At 42.8% G+C, this 18,993-nt stretch overlaps 1 protein-coding gene across 1 annotated transcript in view; it reads left to right on the top strand.

Moving 5' to 3' along the window:
- The first annotated feature begins 9,150 nt into the window (after positions 1-9,150).
- The window catches only part of Gpat4 (glycerol-3-phosphate acyltransferase 4), a 32,769-nt gene continuing 22,926 nt past the window's right edge, over positions 9,151-18,993 (top strand). Inside the window, exon 1 of the mRNA XM_034519884.1 lies at positions 9,151-9,285. The gene's annotated coding sequence lies outside the window, so the exon portion shown is untranslated. The remainder of the gene's footprint in view (positions 9,286-18,993) is intronic.

Genomic DNA, 18,993 nt, shown 5'->3' with positions numbered 1-18,993 from the left:
TTTGAAAGCATAGTCATAAGCAGTTTATGCTAGGTACTACATATTTAATTCCAGTACTCTGGAGACAGGGGCAGGGAGGTGGATCTCTGAGTTCAGGGCCAGCATGGTCTACATAGCAAGTTCCAGGCTTACCAAGGCTACACAGTGAGGCTTGTCTTTAAAACCACAACAAAACAAAAAACAATTTATAGGCCATTTCATGAGATATAAATGTGGGGAGGGGACAAGATGGCTTAGCCGGTAAGGGGTAAAGGGAGCACTTGCTGCTCCGCCTGACAGCAGTCGTGTCCTTGACTGGAGCCCATAGAAAGCTGGAAGCAGAGAACTGAAGCCACAGGGTAGTCCTCTACCTGCACACATTATACACTCGCATTCCAAGACAGTAAATGTAAAATAATAATAATAATAAGTTTTGGGGAGCTGAGTATGTGGCTCTGTAAGGAAATCACTTACCTAGTGACCATGGGGACCCAGGTTTAATCCTCAACACTTCATAAAATCACTTGAGAGATGGTGACAGGCTCAAGGCCAGCCTGGGCTACCTGAGACCCTATCATAGAAGAAAAAAAGCAATAAATAAATAAATAAATGTATGTTTAACATGTGATAGGGTCTTCAAAAGTAAAAGCCTAAATACTTAGATGCTTAAATGTGATTCAGAATGGACAGCCATGTAGAAATGTGATCAGGAACACACAGCTGTGCTCTAGTAATAGAAAACTAAGGGGGGGGAAAGCCTATTGATTTTCTGGTTTGGTTTGGTTTGGTTTGGTTTGGCTTTGCCTTTTCTGGGTAGTACATCTTCCCCTTGCATTTGCCTTGCTTTGAAAAAAAAATCATTTGTAATTTCTCTGCCCCATCTTGAGAGAAGTTATGATTTCTATGACGGCTTCAGGCGTGAAACAGACAGCTGGTCCAGAAGACTGCTTTTGAGGCTGCTTCCAAGGCCTTCCAACCTTTTAGTTCAAAGTACTCAGCATAAATTAAGTGCTGTATTAAGAGTTATCAGTTTCCAAACCTAGATATGTACATTTAGAGAAAAAGTTCCCTGGCTAAAAGCTTCAAGTCTCCTAGAGAAAACCCACAAGCCCAGTAAGGACTGTTCTTGCAAAGGTGAAGGAGCATGACGAGAAATGAAAGGACCTAGGAAGGACTCCAGGACGTTAAGGACCACAGAAATGTCCGCAACAAGGTATGTTAGTCCAAGGCTGAAACACTGGAGCAGTGTTCAGGCAAGAAGGGAAGAGTGGATGGTTGTCTGGGAAGCCACAGCATCCAGAAGGAGGCAAATCCAAGGAGCTAGGCTTGGTTAACCATAAATGAGATTGGTGTGTGGAGAGGCAGTTTCAGTTTTCTAAAGGAGTCTTAAGGAGACCTAAACCTTTAAAAAGTGATTTGCCTGTAGAGTCCAGAACTTGTACTAACAGTTGGAAACTCTGAAAGGCTTTAAACAAAGATCTGATGGAATCAGATTTACCTTACAAAATATCTCTAGTGACTGGAGAATAGAGGCCAGGCTCATGTTTGAACACTTGGCCCTACTTTAGTGCTGGGTTTAATCCTGTAACCCTTGGGATTTGAGGCATGGCTGTGAGAGGTAGACTGTTCGGATGGTGAGCCTCTCACTGTGTAGCCTAACACTGGCTCCAGTATAGAGCTCTCTGCTTCCTAACCCACCAAGATGTCACAAGCTCCACTGTAGGCTCCAACTACCACAGACCACACCACACCATGCTTTCTCTACTGTGACAGCCTGTACCCACTGGGACTTTTGTCACTTCAGTTCTGTCCTTTTTACACCTCTGTGTTGTCTCCTGATTTCCTTATAGCTGCAGCTCCCCAAGGCAGAGAATAGCTGTGGGCTGTTCATTTAGCTTCTCCAGTTAAGTGTGTCAGTTCCTAATTCCCAGAGCTCTTGTGTTTGTTTGTACAAGGTAGCTGCACTCTGTCACCTAGATTGACTTTAAATTTATTACTCTCCTGTTAGGATTGTAGGTATGTGCCACCATACCAGCTCCAGCTTCCTGTTTTAAGGTCCCAGTGACTGCCCCACTTTGTTTCATATGCCCAGAGAATTATGCCTGTAACTAAGATTGAACAAACCAGAGTGGGCATTAGCTCTGTTACCAAAATGAAAGTGGAGAAAATAAGACAAATGGCCACACAGCCTGAGGACTACTGCTTGTATTTTTTAATAAGGTTAGAGCCCATGGCAATAGACTTTACTCACTCAAAGGTTTAGTGAAACTATATTTCTCTACACATTACTACTAACAGAAACCACCTCTATCTAACTCCCAAGAAGTTCTGCTATCCATGAGCAACGTAAAAGCCATATGGGAAATAATCCTTTGCCCACTTCCTACATCACTGGTCATCACTGCTAGGCCCTGTCACTCTTGCTGGATTTCACTAAGTGACTCTCAGACTCTGCAGAACACAGCAAATCAGTAACTCCTAACAATGTAACTTTGTCTTCATTTTATTATAAAAATTATAATTATCCAAATGCGCTGAAAAGTACATAAAATGTAACAGCTTTTAATTTCCCCCTTTTCTTTTTTTCTTCCAAAAAAACCCACCCATCCTCCTCAAGATCTGACCAGCTGAGTCCAAAGGTAGGCTCTTGGATCTCTTTCTCAGCCAATGGAAGTTCGTTACCTGAACACCTCTAGTTTAATTGACTGGTCACTTGGGATTCTTCCCAAGCATTTGCTACAATAATCACTGGGCCACTGAATGCCCTGTACACTTGCCATTCATCCATAAATAAGAAGAGTTGTAGACTGAATGGATATTGTACATAATCTTTGTTGGTCATGTGCACTGTAAATATATGTATCACCTTTTCTATTTGTCACACAGAAATAGTCAATTAAATGGAACCTTTGAGGGAGGGGATGGAAGGCAAAGTCCCTATGTAGCTCAGGCTACCTGGAACTCTCAACCCTCCTCCCGCAGTGCTGGGCTCACACTGCACTCAGCTAGCCAGGATACTACCTCTTTTCCCAGTTAGTACAGACTTGCAGATATAAGAGCTTTAGCATTCCCACTGCCAAGTAATGTGGCCATGCTTGCAACCTAGTAGGCCCAGCTCAGAAAATCAGTTACCCTTTCTATTACTCCACTGTTTGCCAAAGGGAAAAAAAGGCCTGGTATTGAGCTAGCAATGCCTGCCCAGCTCAGAAAATGAGTTACCCTTTCTATTACTCCACTGTTTGCCAAAGGGAAAAAAAGGCCTGGTATTGAGCTAGCAATGCCTGCCCAGCTCAGAAAATGAGTTACCCTTTCTATTACTCCACTGTTTGCCAAAGGGAAAAAAAGGCCTGGTATTGAGCTAGCAATGCCTGCCCAGCTCAGAAAATGAGTTACCCTTTCTATTACTCCACTGTTTGCCAAAGGGAAAAAAAGGCCTGGTATTGAGCTAGCAATGCCTGCCCAGCTCAGAAAATGAGTTACCCTTTCTATTACTCCACTGTTTGCCAAAGGGAAAAAAAGGCCTGGTATTGAGCTAGCAATGCCTGCCCAGCTCAGAAAATGAGTTACCCTTTCTATTACTCCACTGTTTGCCAAAGGGAAAAAAAGGCCTGGTATTGAGCTAGCAATGCCTGCCCAGCTCAGAAAATGAGTTACCCTTTCTATTACTCCACTGTTTGCCAAAGGGAAAAAAAGGCCTGGTATTGAGCTAGCAATGCCTGCCCAGCTCAGAAAATGAGTTACCCTTTCTATTACTCCACTGTTTGCCAAAGGGAAAAAAAGGCCTGGTATTGAGCTAGCAATGCCTGCCCAGCTGGCTGCTTCCAACTGAGTTAAGTAATATGATTGATTTGGTAGACCTTTTCCAGTTCTAAGTGGTTGAAATGTTACTCCAACTCAAGGACTCTGTGGGTGAAAAGTTTTTGAACCTTTGAAACGTTTGCATGTGTTTGATCATGTGTTTATGTGCCTAGCTTGGTTTTTTTTTGAGGGGGGGGGTATTTTAAGCTGTTACTGTGATCTCTGCTAATCTTATGAGTAAGAAACACTTACTTTGAACTGTTTCTAAGTAGAAAGGTCTGTTGCAGGGTTTTCAGTCTCTCTTCAGCAGGACCCATTACTTTGGTGTGTAGTGAAGCAAAACAGCATGGTAAGGAATGGAGAAGACAACAGACTGCATAGTCGTGATAACAAGAAAGGGCTGGGGATTAACTTCCATCAGGATCCTCTTCCGAAAGGTTCTGGTGCTTCACAATAGTCTAACAAGCTGGCAAACCATTTTTCTGACTTGATTTTTTTTTTAAATACAATCTATTTTGATCTTGTTCCTTCCCCTCCCCCCAACTACTCCCAGATACCTCCATCTCCCTCCACATACAACTATGAGTTCTTTTTCTCTCAAAAGACTCACAAAAATCACAAATCAAACAAGCAGAATACCACTAAAATGCCCAAAACAAAAAGTTAAAAACAAGACAACACAAAAACCCAACAGCATCAAAAAACTAAAACCCAAAATAATATGATTATTTTGTGCTGGCCTGGGCCCTGGGTTAATCTACCTAGTGAGACTCCATTGGAGAAAAGTGATCTCCCTTTTACCATCAAGTATCGTTTGTAAGTAGCTTCTTGGTTAGGGGTGAAGCTTTGTGTCCAATTCTCCATGCTGGGATTCTTGTCTGGAGGTGTGCGTGCTGTCATGATCTCTATGAATTCCTATGGGTATCAGTCCTGTTGTGTCTGAAAGACACTTTCTGTGGAGTCATCTGTTACCTCAGGCTCTTGCAGTCTTCTGCCTCTTCCACATAGCTCCCTGAGCCTTGAGGGGAGGGGTTTGATGAAGGCATTGCATTTAGAACTGAGTGCTCTGAAGCCTCTCACTCTGCATATTGTCCTATTGTGGGTCACCTACTGAAACAAGCTGCTTTTCTGATGTGGGCTGATCAAGGCATTGATCTATGAGTATAACAGTTTGTCATTAGGAGTCAAGACTAGGAAAGTCATGGACCTAGAGGAAATCCTAACACTATTACTCTCAAAGTGGAACATGGCCACCGTGTTTTAATAAGCACTTCTTAGTGGACACTTGAAATCAAGCCTTAACAAGCAGTTTAGGTATGTAGGATAAAAACAATCCCATTGAGCTGGAGAAATAGTGAGGTGATTCAAAACATTTACTCTTCTTTCAGAAGAGCAGGGTCCCTGGTCCCCAACACCCACATAGGGTGGCTCATAGCCACCTATAATTTCAACTCTAGGGGTACCTGATACCTCTGGCATCCTTGGACACTAGCACTTATATGCTTTTACCAATTAACATAGTTAAAAGTAATTTAAAAATTCTTTTTAAAAACCCACAGCCGGGGCTGGAGGAATGGCTCAGTGGTTAAGAGCACGGACTGCTCTTCCATAGGTCCTGAGTTCAATTCCCAACAACTACATGGTGGCTCACAACCATCTGTAATGGACCCTTATGCCCTCTTCTGGTGTGTCTGAAGAGAATGACTGTGTATTCACATACATTAAATAAATAATTCTTTAAAAAACCACAGCCATTGGTATCATGTATTTTGGACAGTCTGTCACCTATTCCTACAATCTACAGTGTTGACAGTAATAGGGTATGCTGACAAGAGGCTTGGCTTGGTTGGTATTGGTGAACAGAGAAAAAACCTCTTACAACAGTAGTCAGCATTCATGACCATCTCCTGCCCCTTTCCCGTGCAGACTGAAACACGACAGAAAGGGAAAATTGATAGGACATGGGAAGGGAAAGGGATTTCTCTCCCAGGAGTCTAGTTGAAGTCTGGCCATCTGAGAGACAAGAATTCCAAGACAAGGTTGCCTACATACAGAGAGTATTCCTTTATATAAAAGAGATTTTAAATTAGCATATTCCTAACTCAAAGAGACAGCAAGTTTCCCCTTTGGGAAGATTCTAGAAATGGCATCCTTCACACTTAAAAGCAGCTTTTAAATTGAAGGAATCAGAAGACATAAAATTTAAAAGACTATTATAGTGTCCACAGAACCTATATAGTCCACAGGCCCATGTGCTCATGATTAAACATTCTTTTCCCCTTTTCTTCCCATAAGGGTTTGGAGAAAGTATCTGCCTGCCTCAACATATGTGCATTTTAAACATTTCCCCGTATACAATCTACACACTTTTCCATGGTTTGATGCATTTTTTAAAAGTGTGATTTGTCAACATTTTAGGGTACAGGCACAAGAGGCTCAGCTGTCCACCACTTCCCCCAGGTGAGGGATATCTTCCTCAACTAAGGCCACAGCATCTTTAAAGCTGACAAGCAGTTCAGGACTAGCCAGTTTACGAAGCAGAATTGGAGATTTTATTACATAGTTGCTTTCTGTTTCTGTAATACAATATCACTGTATACTTTCTGTCACTGTGATACAATATCACTGTATACTTACTTTCTGTCACTGTGATACATCATCACTGTAGTCTTACTTTCTGTTGCTGTGATACTACATCATTGTATAGTTACTTTCTGCCAATGATACAACATCATTATATACTTATTTTCTGTTGCTGTGATACAACATTACTGTCAAAGCAACTTTATTGTGGCTTAGGGTTCCAGGCAGAAGAGAGTCCATGATGGGGAGGCATGGTGGCAGGAGCAAGAGTCTGAGATCATGTCTTTATTTTTTGAAAGATTTTTTTAAATGTGTATAGTTGTTTTGCCTGTGTGTATGCATATGTATGTGTGTATGCCTGAAGATTTTTATACCCTAACTTTGTTCATAGTAAAGATATCCTACATTCCTGAATGTTATCAATTGTAAGCCTGTCATCTTGTATGTGTTTGCATGTGTGGAAGCCAGAAAGGTCAACTTCCGGTATCTTCCTATAGCACTTTGCACATTTTTTGGAGACAGGGTCTCTCATTGAACCTAGAGTCAATGTATTTTCTAGGCTGACAGGGCAGTGAGCCTCTCACCCCAGGACCTGTCTTGGTTTCTCCAGAGCACTTGCCTTTTACATGGGTGCTGGGGATCCGAACTCAGGTCCTCACACTTAGCAAGCACTTTACCCACTCAGTCATTTCCCCAGCCCCTTAAAGGATTTTTTAAAACAGATGTTGCTCACTATTCAACTTTGGAATTCACATTTGCATCTTATTGTCAGGCACTACCTGGAGTAGATTTTGAATTTTTTATTTGCTTATTTTATTTTTACTTTAAAAAATTGTTCATGGGTGTTTTGCCTACATGTGTGTCTGTGAAGGCCAGAAGAGGCCATTGGATCCCCCTGGAACTGGAGTTAGTTATAAGCTACCACATGAGTGTTGGGAATGGAGCTGGTGTCCTTTGGAAGAACAGCCAGAGCTGTGAATTGTTGAGCCATCTCTCTAGTCCCACCTGTATCTTTTATATTTCTAAGTAATGTTTTTTTTTGAGACAAGGTCTCACTATATAACCCTGGCTGGCCTAGAACTTACAGAAATTCACTGCCTCTGTTTTCTGAGTGCTAGATTAAAGGTGTTTGCTACCATGCCTGCCCTATATTATTTTTTAAAATGTTCTTATTACATTTATCCACTAGTGTGCTGGTGTGTTTGCATACATGTGTATTCATGAGTATGCTTTTGCCCCAGTCCACCTGCAGAGGTTAAAGGATAATTTGTAAGAGTAGATCCCTGGGATTAAATTCAGGTCATCAGGTTTGACAACAGCACCTTTCCCCACTGACTCATTCACTAGTTCTTTTTGGGTTGTTTTAAGACAGAGTGTCGATAGCCCAGGCTGATCTGGACATGCTGTGTAGCTGAAGGTGACACTGAACTTCTAAATCTTTCTGCCTCTACATTTATGGAATGTTTCAACGAGTATTAGCTACCACATTCAGTTTAACAATGGTTTATTTAGAGAAACCATGACTTTAAAAAATCTTTTCCTGTAGTCATTCCTCAGCAGGTAAGCATTTTAAGTAAGCACCAAAATTAGCGTATTAGGTTTGCATTGTATTAGATCTCTAGATTTTAAAAACTACTTCAGTTAATCTGCTCACAAAAACCTGTTAAATCAATTTTGGTTTGGGATTAGGGCAGAATCTCTAATTTATGAAATGTTCATAAACTTACTAATGCTGTTTTGTACAAGGTATTTGTGAAAAAGTGTTCTCAGCATTGACAATTCTAACATTTAAAACTTTGGGAAACTTTATGTTTTATATCCTTTGGTATCAAATATTTAGCTGATTTCTCTATATTAAGAGTGGTAAGCAATCTATCTCATTAATACACAAGTTTGCATTAATAGTTAATAATAGTAAAGCTACAAATACATAGCAAAAATGATTTTAAATAAATTTATGATTATTAGTAGATATCTGTCTTGTATACCTATGTTATAGTTACATACCTAGAGTTGTGTAAAAGTTTATGAAGAAAAAAGAGGAAGTGTAAGTCCTGAATTAGGGAAAAGGTTAGGTACTGTAGGAGGTATAGAAAAGCAAGCAACTCGTTGGCTGGGAATGTTTGTTCAATTGGTTGAGTGCTCTTTTAGCATGCATGAGGGCCTGAGTTGCAGCCCCAGCACTTTATAAAACTTGGGATGGTAGTTTATTCCAGCACTTCAGGAGGTGAAAGCAGTAAGGTGCAGAAATTGAAGGTCATTGGGCATCTCACAGCTTTTGAGGCAATTCTGTATTAACAAGACGTCCTGTCTCAAAAGGGGGTGGGGTGGGCAAAAGAGGTGCGTTCCCCATCCCTTCTTTTTCTTCCAATATAAAAAACCCACGTCAGCAAAACAAGCCTGTTCTTTGGAGCTTCAAGTCTGACGAGAGATTAGTTAGAACTGTGGCTAAGTAGGAAAAAAAAAAACGGCAACTGGCCAACCAGCCAATTACGTCAAGAGAAGCTCCGGGATGCCGGGTGGTGCTGGGGAGGCAGCTAACGTTTCGTGGGCAGCCGGAACCGAATCTCACACAAAGTCCCACAAAGACTCACTAAACGAACCTCGCTATGCCGGGCTAATCTCCCTCTGCCCCGGAACGCTGCCTGTTCTGGAGACGGAGCTCAGACACCCGGCGGGCCTTCAGAAAGCGACCTCGGCTCACGCCTTGAGCATCCGTGCGAGGAGCGAGCATCGCCGGAGCCCCGCCCACCCCGGTCCTCCGGGAGGACCGCGCAAGCGCGGTTGGGCGGGACGCGGGGGTCCACGTCCAGCGGCGTAGACAAAGGCGGGCGTGCGCACGCTCTTACGTAGGCCTGGGCCGGCGGCGGGCAGGGCAGGGCGGGAGCGGCAGTCACCGAGGACTGGAGCCGAGCCTCACGGCCGGTGAGTTGGAGGGACCTGGTCCTGCCGGACGCCCCTGGCCCCGGCCGGACGTGGGATGCGGGGTCGGCAGCTGCGGGCCGGGGTCCGACCGGAGGGGCAGCCGCTGCCGGGCGGTCCGAGCTCCTTCGCGCCGCCCCACTCCTGTCCTTAGCCAGCCCCGCTCGGCTCCCCTCTCCAATCGCCCCGCTCCTCTCCTCCTCAGCTACCCCTGCCGTTCTCATCTTGCCTCCTCATCTCCTCTCCAGACGCCCGGCTCCTTAGCTCGGCCAGCCCTGCCCTCCTCGTCCGGCCCCTTCTCTCCCTTCCTTCCTCTCCTCAGCCGCCCGGCTCCTCTCTCCTCAGCCGGCTCCTCTCCTCGTCAACCGACCACGCTCCTCTCCTCTCCGCAGGCCGCTCTCCGCCTCGGAGGGCCTGGTGTGGCCCTGAGCTGAGGAGCGTGGCTGAGAACCGGGCGTTAGATCACGTGGAGACGCCTTCACCTGTGGTTCCCCCCTGGAATGCACCCTTTCCCCGGGCTGTGCTTGCACTGTTTTTCTTTTGCGGGTCTGCCTCCTCTCCCCCTTCCCACGCATTTGAGAGCCCCAGTGTCCAGGTTTGCCTCGGATAGGGGCAGCCCTGCTTCATGCTACTTGACTTTCCTGAGCCCCCAGGACTGCCACGATTCCAGCCTTCTTCACACCCCAGACTCCCTTTCGCCTTGTTTCCATGCCCTCAGTGGCAGCATCCTACCTGAAAGTTTGATTTATTCACTTTCTGTCTGTCTTGGCTATAACATTGGTGGCTCATAGGTTATAGGAAAAAAAAAAAAAAAACTATGTGAAATTGTCGGCCTTCGCGGAGGTTAAGCTCCATCCCATACCCAACTCTTGCGTGTTACTGGTAGATAGCCTTTGAAGAACTTTGGTTTCGTTCGTTTTCCTTAATTTTAGCAGGACTTTTAAAAGTCTCTGCTGAGTAGGAGCATGTCTTCAAGATTGTATAGCAACCCTGTAAAGACGGGCATAAAAATCACTGCAACCAAAGACTGTGGTCAAAACTGTAATCCTGCCTGCTAAATATTCTTAACTCTTTCTGAGAGTAATTTTTCTGATCTATATTTTGGAGAATTTCAGATATGCAAAAACAGCAACATGTCCATTATCATATATGCTCGTAACACCCGCGGTTAATCATGTGATATCTCTATCTTCATTTATTTTACTTATCTCAGAAAGAAACAAAAATTTAGCTCTGGAGTGTGTGCGAGTGTGTGTTGGGGTTGTGTGATTTATTTACTTGATTTTACCAATGAGCTGTATATATTCAATCTCGATGTTTTTCATAGTCAGCCTTTACAAGTCAAAAGTGGCTTAGGTTTCACAATGAAAATTGTAGCATTGCATAAAATCGTAATATGTTTGTGTTGAAAGATACCCTATTATTAAAAGTTCTTCCTTGAGCTGAGGAGCTGGCTCTGTGAATAAACATGAGGATCTGAGTTCAGACCCCCAGCATCCATGTGAAAAGCCAGGTGTGGCACTCCCCTGTAATCTCACTGCTGGGAGGCAGAGATGAGGATTCTGAGAGCCATTTGATAAGATTCTGCTTCAGTGATAGACCCTGTTCCACTAAGGTGGAAGGGCTAGAGAGATGGTTCATCAGTTGAGAGCCTGAAATTCTTGGAGAGGACCTGCAGTTGATCCTGGCACCATATGCTGATTTACAATTAATTATCTGTAACTCTAGCTCCAGGTGATCCTATAGCCTCAAATGTCCATGGTCATATACAGACACATACTTATACAATTAAAAATAAAAACAGGGCTGGAGAAGATGCCTTGGACATTCAGAGCACAGGCTGCGCTTCCAGAGGTCCTGGGTTTGATTCCCAGCATCGACATAGTGGCTCACTGAAGCTCACTTCCAGGGGATCTGGCATCCTCTTTTAGCCTCAGACACCAGGCATGCACATATATACGTGAAGACAAAACACTCATAAAATAATAAAGCAATTGAAAGTGGAAATGACTAAGGAAGAGACCTGACTTCTGGTTTCAGTATGCACATACATGAGCGAGAACTTGAGATGATTCTGTCCAGTGTCTTCATTTTTTTCAAATGAGCCTTCAAGTTTAGAGGGGTTCCTTGACTTGTCCAGACCCATAGAGGCCAATATTGAGGCTAGGAAGAACATCCCACTTTCCAACTCTGCATTAGGTTTTTCTTCTCAGCCACAATGAAGTGCCACTTTCAGATTCCCTCAAAAACTTATAATCATGAAATGTTAACATGAGCTTTTCTAATGAAGGTCAGAGTAGTACAATGAAATGTGCTTACATTTATTTTAAAAATAAGTGTGGGACAAAGGACAAATTTCAATTACAGCTTTTAGAAGACTTTGGAAAATACTGACTTAAAGATGGTTTGGCAATTAAATAGAAGAAATTTAAATAACATCCACTACTATTTAATACAGTCACTAATGGGATCACCCTAGGGACCCAGCTCAAGTGGTGGGGCACTATTAGGAAGTTTGTTATTGGAACATCAGAAAATCTATTCACAACAAAATAAAATGGTTACAGTGTATCAGTAGTAAAAGACACCGTCATGTAGGTAGTCATTGACCAGAATGCCCTTGTGCTGTGCTACAAAGGTAAATTTTTTCCCCCGAAACAATATTGCAACTAGGAAAGTACTAAATATCACACAGCAGTCTGCATAGTTCCAAGGCTCAATTAAAGGAATTTCATCAAATGTGTTGAGTTGTTTGGTTTGGTTGCTTGTTTTGTTTTTTATAAATTAACTAAGGTACATAACATGCAGAAAATAGCTTACCAAGATTTCTTACATGAGATAACCTGTCTTTAAAACATAGGTTGCTTTAAATGGGACAACTTCACTAAGTGACTATGTATGTTGGTTGGTTCAGGGCTGAAGTATTTTTACAAGAGGACTAAGAATGGGTTAATGAGATTCCCTGTGCAAGTTAAACTGATAAGCTGGACAAAAAATTTAACTGAGTTACTTGAAGTACGTGCCATCTGTTGACGGCATATGGCAAAACTACTGAGTATTGATTATAGTCATCTTTGTACTAGGTACCTTTGTTTCTCTCCCCTTTCCCTTTCATCCTGTGTGGTGGTTAACCTTAATTATTAACTTCATTGGATTGAGAAATGCTTAGGAGATTAGCAAAGCTCACTTGAGGGTGTCTGGACGTATTTACAGAAACAGATCATGAGTAGACTGAGTTAGTGAATGGATTAGTCCCTTAGTATTCGTATGATGGCATTACTGAACAATGGTGAGAGGTGAGAAGGGTCTAGCTGAAGATGTAAGTCACAGGGCCGTGCCCTTCAGAACTGTGTCTTCTTTCTGTATTCCATCTCTGTTTTCTGTCTGCCATAAAGTGAACAGCCTGTTCTATCACATACCCTGCTGCCATATTTTGCCCAAGCCTTTGGAGTTAGTCAACCTTAGACTGAGCTCTCTGGAACCAAGCCAAATAATTTTTTTTCCCTTTGAGTTACTCTGTCATGTTGATCACAGTGACAAAATGGCTAGCATGGGTGTGTAGCTATAGTTTTACTTATGAGCCAGTTTTTTTATACTTAATGTGGGGTGTTCTCCAAGTAATGTTGAGAATAAGCAAATCCTAGATTTTAGAATACTTTAGATTTAGGTAGTGGTATAGGCTATGTGCGTATTGTGCATGGTTGTAAATTTACTTTCAGGATGGTCATTTGTAAGTTTGTAACCAATACAGTTCCGGTCACACAGATGGAACTTAATGGGAAGCAACCACATCTAGTTGACATGGTGTCCTAGTTTGCTTTCAGTTGAAACCATGTGGTTTCCATATCCCATTCCCCATCCCCTCTTCCCCAGTCTCTGGCATTTGAATGCTCGATCTCCAGTCGGTGACATTGAGGAGGCTTAGGAGGTGTGGCTTTGAGGCTTCAGAAGCCACATGCCATTCCCACTTTATTTCCCACTCTGCCTCTTGCTTGTGATTCAAGAGCGTTCAGCATCCTGTGGCGCTGCCATGCCTGCTGCCTCTTCCCTGTCCTCATGGGCTTTTTATCCCTCTACCAGCATAGCTCCATAAGCCCATGCTCCTGTAAGTTGCCTTGGCCATGCTGTTTTGTCACAACGATGGAAAAGTGACTGATAGACAGGGTGACTGAAAGCTACTTTGTGAGGAAAGGGTCTGTTTGGCTTACATAGCCCAATCGCTGTCGATCATCGAGGAAGATCAGGACAGGAACCATGGTGGAAATCGTCTTATTGGCTTGCTCAGTTTCCTTATACAGCTAGATTCCTCCGTCCAGGGATGGCACCACTCAGTTTCATAAAGTGTCTCACTTACATGCCCACAGGACATTTAATGGAAATAACTCCTCAGGTGAGGTTCCTTTGCCTTAGGTAACTCTGTTACTAAGACAGGCTTTCTTTGTGTAACTCTGACTGTCTGGAATTTACTCTGTAGACCAGCCTGCCCTCAACTCAAAGATCCACCTGCCTCTACCCCCAGAGTGCTGGGATTAAAGGTGTTTACCACCACACCCAACTTCCCAGGAAACTTAATGTTTGGTTGACAAAAACTAACCAGCACAATTGACCCCTTGTCAACTTAACACAATACATCACTGTTAAAACCATAGTTTCCCCTTTCTTATTTATTGTAAGACCTCATGTTACTATCACAGTATAAAACATAACTTTAAAAGTCTCACGGCCTTCAACAATCTCTGAGACGGGATCTATTACAGTGGTTCTCAACCTTCCTAATACTGTGATCCATTGATATAGTTCCTTGTGTTGTGGTGACCCCAAACCATAAAATTATTCTTGTTGCTACTTCATAACTAATTTCACTACTATTAAGAACCATGGGCAGAAGAGATGGCTCAGCAGTTAACAGCACTGACCAATCTTCCAGAGATCCTGAGTTCAATTCCCAGCAACCACATGGTGGCTCACAACCACCTGTAATGGGGTTTGGTGCCCTCTTCTGGTGTGTCTGAAGACAGCTACAGCATACTCATATAAATATATTTAAAAAAAAAAAAAAAAAAGAGTCATGTAAATATCTGTGTTTTCTGATGGTCTTAGGCAACTCTTGTTAAAAGTTGTGACCCACATGTTGAGAACTGCTTCTCTATTATATAGTCCTGAAATTTACTATATGTATATATATATCAAGCTGGCCTTAAGCTCAGAGATCCTCCTGCCTCTGCCTCATCCCACCCCCTTAGTACGTGTGTGTGTGTGTGTGTGTGTGTGTGTGTGTGTGTGTGTGTATGTGCGTGTGCGCTGGAAGTATCGTGTGTATTCTAGGCAGGCTTTCTACTACTGAGTTAAATCCCTCACCCTTTAAGTTTATGTATGTAGTGAGACAGGATCTAAGTATGTAGTCCTGGAATTAAAGGCATGTGCCACCATGCCTGGCAAAAATTTCAGCACTGTAAAAATCCATATATCTCTTAAAAGTGTGCTTCTGTAAAATAAAGACAATATTTATATACCTTCTTGTTTCAAGAGGGAAGATTCAGGGCACAGTTAAAATCAGATCAAAGCCAAAGCCATGATCCAGCTATGTCACTAGCTCAGTGTCCATAAGTGGGGGTTCACTCGTGTCCTCTGGGCTTGTCCACGCTTCCACCTCTAATAATAGGGTGAGAAAAACACTTTCTCTTTTATTAGTTGGAAATATTATTTTCAGGGTTTCCCTTTAAAACGGTTTTAAGTCAGTACTATTTACTAAAAATATAAGCATATTTACAGTTTTAATGTTTATGATAGCTGCTTTGAAAAGAATGTAAAAGTGATATGCTAGTTTGCTTTAGATTTGATAATGTGTATTAAAAGATCACCCTTTAATACACTGTCAACTAAAAATTTAAAAAACCATGGACTGCTGAAATTGCTCAGTGGGAAAAGGTGTTTGTCATTAAGCCTGACAACCGTTTGTCGTTTGTTCCTTAGGACACATGGTGAAAGAAGAGAACTGACTCTGCAAGGTGTCCTCTGACCTGCACAGAAGCAAACACACTCAAAATGCATTAACGTTTTAAAATGATTTTTAAAAATTAGCCTTATGTGTTTCATAGTTTACAGTGTTATAGATTGAGCCTCTGGCCTTGCAGGTAGCTAAACAGCTGTCCCACCATGTCCCACTTCCCCCACCTCTTGAGTATTTGAGATAGAGTTTAATACAGTCTTGTTTAGTCTCCATAGATCTCTGCTGGCCATTCATCCTACCTCTTAAGTTTGGGATTGCAGTGCTTGTGCTGTCTTCTCCCACAAGAAGACAGTAACTCATACACCCACCCCCTTAGTACGTGTGTGTGTGTGTGTGTGTGTGTGTGTGTGTGTGTGTGTGTGTGCGCGCGCACGTTGGAAGTATGTATGTGAGACAGGATCTAAGTATGTAGCCCTGGCCGACCTGGATCTCACTATGTAGACCAGGCTAGCCTCAAACTCAGGGATGTCTGTGCTTCTGCCTCCAGGGTCCTGGGCACTCTTAGACTCACAAGCAGTGTTAGTTTTTGAAGCAAAATCTCTATAGTTCAGGCTGTCCTGAGCCATTGTAGTCCAGGCTGGCTTCAAACCCATGATCCCCCTGGTTCACCCTCTCAAGTGTTGAGATTTCAGCTCTGAGCCACCGCTCCCAGCTCTTTCTTTTTAAATTGTCCTTGACCAGAAAACATAAACTATCACAGTATGGTTTGATAGGCTGTAGCAGGCCCACGCATGGCAAACATGGCACCAATAGCTTTTGCCTTCCCCTTTGCCATTCTCTCTTTTGCTAATTTATTAGATGACATTCCTAAAGCTAGCCACCAAGGTCTGTTTCTTTAATTGGCTACTTCCTCCTCCTGAGGCTGACTACCAAGGTCCAGCTATCAAAGTATTGAAGTCCAGCATCAAAACCATCCCCCCTCTGGCTGTTTTAACATGCCCAATCAAAGTCAACCAGCTCATCCTAGCACAAGGTCCCCCACTTGCCTTTATGAACTGCCATTTGCCCATGGGCCATCTTGTCTCCTCTCTATTCAGAGGCAGTCCTTGGTCCTCCTGGGACAAATATCTATTCCCCTCTCCCTTGTCTTCTGTTTCCTGTCTATCTCTTATTCCCTGTCCTTTGTCTCTCTTGAGGAAATCTTTATGCTAAGAACTTTGTCTCAAGGTGTCCTGCGATGACCTTGAGGTCCTTCATGTTTAGTCAAACTCTATATTATATTGAATTTTGTATTTCTACTAGGGGTACAAAGAGTTGCAGTTATTATACATCCCATCCTTGATAAAGCTGTCTTTTTAGTTTTACACATGCTCATGAATGGAAAAGGGGGTGTAATTTGAATTTGCATTTCCCTGACATAATACAGAGCACCTTTTCATGATTATTTGCCATTCATATGTCCCCTCTAGGCGTTCACATGTCATCACCACTAATTATGCCTTCATTGAGTTTGTTACTGACGTGTAAAATATTTACTTGTGTATGTGTCTGCATACATACAGGAGCTTCTGTGTGTTCTATGGTGTGAGGGTGGAAGTTGGTACAGCTTGTCAGTTCTCATGTTTCTTAAGACAGAATCTCACTATGTAGCTCTGGTGTCCTAGAACTTACTATGTAGACCAGGCTGGCCTCAGAGCCATAGGGAGCTGTTGTCTGCTTCTCCCTTGTATTAAAGATGTGCATCAGTATTCCCATCTGGTTCTCTCTTTTCATTATGTCATTCCTAGGAATTGAACTCAGATCATTAGGCTTAGTGACAAGCATCTTTATACCCTGTACCATCTTGCTGGCCCTGTTACTGGCCGTAAAACAACAACAAAAACACCCTTTTGCATAAGGATTCAACAGCCTCACTTAAAACGTGGAATCACTGTTACTGAGCTGCTTTGTCACATGTGTTGCTGGTTTGAACTTTGGCACTTGCGGCTTTCACAGCTAGTGTCCTTACTAAGCCATCTTGCTAGGGCCCACATTATCCCTTTTTAAATTTTAGGATTTATTTTTATGTGTATGTGAGTGTTGTTTGTGTGTATATAAGCATCATATGCATCCAGTGTGCCTGCCATTTGAGGCCTAAAGACATTGGGCCCCCTGGAGCTAGAGTTATAACTATATAAACATGTATAGACCATGTGGGTGCTGGGAACCAAATCTGGGTCTTCTGCAAGAGGAGCCAGTGCTCTGGATCAGTAAGCCATGTCTCCTGCCCACCCCCACCCCCAGCCCTCCCTTTCTGATTTTTAAAAATGTATGTGCTAGCTACCCATAGTATGTGTGTACAATGTGCATGCAATACCTGAAAAAGCCAGAAAAAGGCATCTGGTAACCTGTAGCTAGGGTTACATGTTTGTCAACAACCATATAAATGCCAGAAACCAGTCCTGGGTCCTTTGCAAAAACAAGTGCTCTTCACTGCTGAGCCATCATATTGTTTTTAAGTGGATAAAAAACAAGATTAAAATACTGGTTTTCCCCCTAGCTTCAAGAGACGTTTCTATTGTTTGGATTACTATGTTACTTATTAGCCATTGCTAACCCTAGTGAGTTCAGAATGGGGAAGGGAGTGGTGAGGCAGGGGACTGGACAGACAGGACAAAAGTCTTAACCCAGCTTCACTCTCCTTCCTAGTGAGCAGAGTCATCCTTTACCTGTTGTAAACTGACTCTACCTTAGATAATTTATCTTACCCAAAGCTGACTTCAAATGTATGCACACTTGGGACTCTCTGGGGTTCCTTTTTCAGTGCTTCTCTGTATTTTGGGAAACATAACTTCCTACTGAGTTTCAGCACCCCATTCAAGCTGTTATTTCTGTTTCACTACTGATAACAGTTAAAGTGAAGTCAGCCCAGCCTGGAAGTCATGTTTGCTGTCACATTAGAAATGAGCATTGGGGGCTGGAGAGTTGGCTCAGTAGTTAAGAGCCTTGACTGCTTTTTCCAGAGGTCCTGAGTTCAATTCCCAGCAACCACATGATGGCTCACAGCCATGGGATCTGATACCCTCTTCTGGTGTGTCTGAAGTGTAAAAGAAATAAATCTTAAAAAAGAAGAAGAAGAAGAAGAAGAAGAAGAAGAAGAAGAGGAAGAGGAGGAGGAGGAGGAGGAGGAGGAGGAGGAGGAGGAGGAGGAGGAGGAGGAGGAGAAATAAATAAATAAATAAATAAATAAGCATTGGATAGATCTGATGTTTAACCTACCCAAAGCTAATGTGAAAGTTATTCCAGGAGCAGCAAGACCTCTAGACCTGGGTTCAGCTCTGACATATGGACTGCTTCTGCTCTGTGGTATATCTTAGTTAATAGGTAACTCTTAGAGCTCATACAATGCAGAGGTTGGACTGGATTCTCAGTGGTTAACTCATAACTTTGTGGCTTGTTACCATCTTGTTGCCTCTGGCTTTGAAATGATAATTGATATTTATACTTTGGATTTATCAAGCATTTGCTGATAAGAACTGATAGCTTGATCTGGTTGATTGGTACTGTTGGCAGAGATTTGAGGTCCATGTTTCATAATTTTAAATAGGCCAGTAGAGAAAACCTCCACAGTTGGATGAGAGGAGAGAGAGAGGCGAACATGGAGGCGGATGTTCACGTGTCTGCGCCAGTCAAAGGTAGTTGGTATATCTAGGTTGGGTATTGGGTTACACTTCTGATTGTATGGGCATCTTGTTATTGATCTTTACCAAATATATAAGCCT

This window comes from Arvicanthis niloticus, chromosome 16 (assembly GCF_011762505.2).
Source record: "Arvicanthis niloticus isolate mArvNil1 chromosome 16, mArvNil1.pat.X, whole genome shotgun sequence".
In the NCBI taxonomy this organism is placed as follows: Eukaryota; Metazoa; Chordata; class Mammalia; order Rodentia; family Muridae; genus Arvicanthis; species Arvicanthis niloticus.
The sequence above is the reverse complement of the archived record's forward strand: the minus strand, read 5'-3'. Positions and strand labels throughout refer to the sequence as shown.